Source organism: Ornithodoros turicata, chromosome 1 (assembly GCF_037126465.1).
Source record: "Ornithodoros turicata isolate Travis chromosome 1, ASM3712646v1, whole genome shotgun sequence".
In the NCBI taxonomy this organism is placed as follows: domain Eukaryota; kingdom Metazoa; phylum Arthropoda; class Arachnida; order Ixodida; family Argasidae; genus Ornithodoros; species Ornithodoros turicata.
Window position 1 is genome coordinate 177575236 of NC_088201.1, and position 3069 is coordinate 177578304.

The window sequence follows — 3069 nt, forward strand, 5'->3', positions numbered from 1 at the left end:
ACACAGTACAGTAGAATACAGATTCATTATGAACCGCATTTCAACATTAAGATGCATAATCACACGACCGGCAAAGAAAAAAGCCTAGCACATTGTCTCACGAAGCTCAATGAACACCTAGCAACCAACGATGAAAACCTTAGACGAAAACAGCAGAATACCTCGCTTGATTGAGTTGGGCGCAAATGGTTCTTGATGATCTAGATTGAGTTTGCGTGCCCGCACGCATTTTTGCTCGTATATGCGCGGAATATATGCATTGAACTGTCAAATGATTTTGGAGAAATGCATGGTACGATCGTCTGCATGACTGTGGTCCTACAGCCCAAGTTTGACCGTACAGGATGTAATTCGCTGCGCCGGACTCACTACCAGAACGTGTTGGTGGCCGAGCTGGGTGGGGTTACCTGAGAAATTTCAGGGGGGGGGGTGTTGCAAAAATGCAGGGAGGGTGTACACCCCCCCTGAGGGGGGTGTAGGGGCCGCCAGTCGAATTTGCTTCCGCCGTTATTTCGGCGCTCCCGCTTCGGCTCTCTCGACCGCTCGGTCCTAGACTTTTGGGGACCTTCCGGGTTCCTCTCGAGCCACCCTTTCTTCTGATCGCCGTTTAGTTCGATTACGATCATATTTTAGCTTCATATAGTGTGCCGACATTCTGGCGAAAAATTTTGTATTTCAACTTCGCAAATCTACAAAGTATTGGTTATTTCTGTTGAAGCCGATATCGCTTAAGGTGCATGTAGGACTTCTGAAATAAAGAAATAGACCTCCCCGTGTTATGTAAACATTGCACCGACTGAAGCGTCACAGTGGTGGGCGTGGAATATTCGCGTGTGCTGGCGTATCTAATCACGTGTCACAAAAACGTAGTTATCGGGGAACTCTGTTGGTAGGGGGTGGGGGTTTACAAGTAATTTTACACTCACTACCTAGAAATGCAGAGTCATGTCCCTGATTTGATTATTGTTGTTTGAGAAAATTTATTAGACGACTCATACTATAGAGCACACTACGAGTACTAATACTATTATTATTAATTACACACTACTACAACAATACAATACTATTAATATTAATACACACTAATACACTAGTTGGAATGAGTTATAATGCACAAGATACAATGTATATATGGTTGCATGACTATTTGACTATTTGATTATTCAAGACAGTCCTATTATAAGGTCAGGGTCCTGTGGCGTAATATTCGAGCTTGTAGGAACCAATACATATACTAGCTCGTTAGGTATTTCTCATGCAATGCAAAAATAAATAAATAAATAATAATGAAGGAAAAATAATAATTTCTGGGTTTTCACTGCAGTGCCCACTGACCTCCATCATGACCTCAGTTCCTGGCATGTGCAAGAAATGTGGAAATAAATGCTGAATTTAACAAATGTTGTCATTTATCCCACATGAACAACAGCTTCTAAAAATGATTACTTAATCTTTCCATCACAGAGGGTAGAGCCAAGAAAACCACCTCCAACAAGACATAACATAGAGGTAGAGCAGGACGTCAACCATGAGATTTCACACCCAGGACCATCGTGGGCTGCAGGTCCAGGGGTATTGTCACCTCAGCCAGTCCGATCCTCACATAACCTTGCTGCTGACCACACATACACAGTGCAAGAGAGTCCACGGACCTTAAAAAGGAACATAGACATCACAGTTGAAGCACTGGACAACGTGAAGAAGAAGCTGAAACGCTCTGAAGAAAATGTACCGAAGACTGAAGAATAAGGTACTCACTGCGGAGAGTGTTATAGAAGATCTCGAGAAAAAATCTCTCGTGTCAAGTCAATGCACTGACATGCTTCGTGGCACCTTGTCTGATGTGCAGCTAGATTTAGTACTGCGCATCTTACAGAACAAAGCTGGAAAAGTAAGCAGAGAGCAGTATCCCCAGTCACTGCGTAGCTTTGCGCTCACGCTCCAGTTTTATTCAGCAAAGGCATGCGAGTACGTCAGGAAGACATTTAACCTTTCGCTTCCACACCAGGCGACACTTAGGTCGTGGTACAGCTCTATACACGGCGAACCAGGTTTCGTACAGGAAGCCCTTGATGCACTCAAGGTTCTAGGTCCACATCTCTGAGACACAACGTTTTCCCTACCCTCTACGAGCACATGTTCGAGTGCTCTCCAGAAGAAAACCACGTCATTCGCCTCATAAAGCTTATAGCTAACTGCTATGGCAAGATTCGACTTCACCATCTTGCAAAGGAGCACACAGAAAACGTGAATGACAGACCACGACTACGAAAGCAGCTCTCAAGAATCATAGTATTCAACAATCAATGACAATGACTAATGGCCGTAGGAGTCCAGTGTTGTAATATTAATTTATAAATTCTACATGTCATGTTCGCAGTGATGTTACTGTACAATTTTATCCAATCCTACTGGGTATCACTTTAAACGAGCCGTTTGTGAGGTAGGGTGGAAGTAAACTGCGGCGTTAACCTCGCAAGTGCAATCACTCTTGCAGCACTTGTTACGTCATGCGCTCTTCGTGCACGGCGCTTCGAATTTCTGTAACGAACTGCGCCGACAGCTGAACAACTGCAACACACTCGTAGAACACAATACGAATGCCAACGGATTATGGAAAAGGCCAAACTAGAACAATATACAGCGCCTAACGAACCACACAATAACAAACGAAAACCACACACAAACGAAACTACCTTACAATAAAAAACAGCGCAAACCCTTTCTAAGCAAAAGGAATTAAATTTATAAGCTGTCATTGACCAAATTCCTCTATTTTTATGCTTCCCGTGCACGTAACTAGCGACACCATATTCGGAGTACAGGAAGCGGAGAAGAAAAAGAACGTAATTACCATGAAAACTACAGACACACCGCCGAAGCACGGTAGGAATACACCAGCACACTGATTCCTAAGAAAGATGCGTGCTAATCAACAATGAGGAGCGTTTAAAGAGTAACAAATGCTCCAAATCGAATCGCTTCCCATTGTTTCCTATGGGAGCAGCCGGCGCCATTGGGCCCTCCAACATGGCGGCCGGTTGCCGCACCTCTCTCCCACGAGCCCCT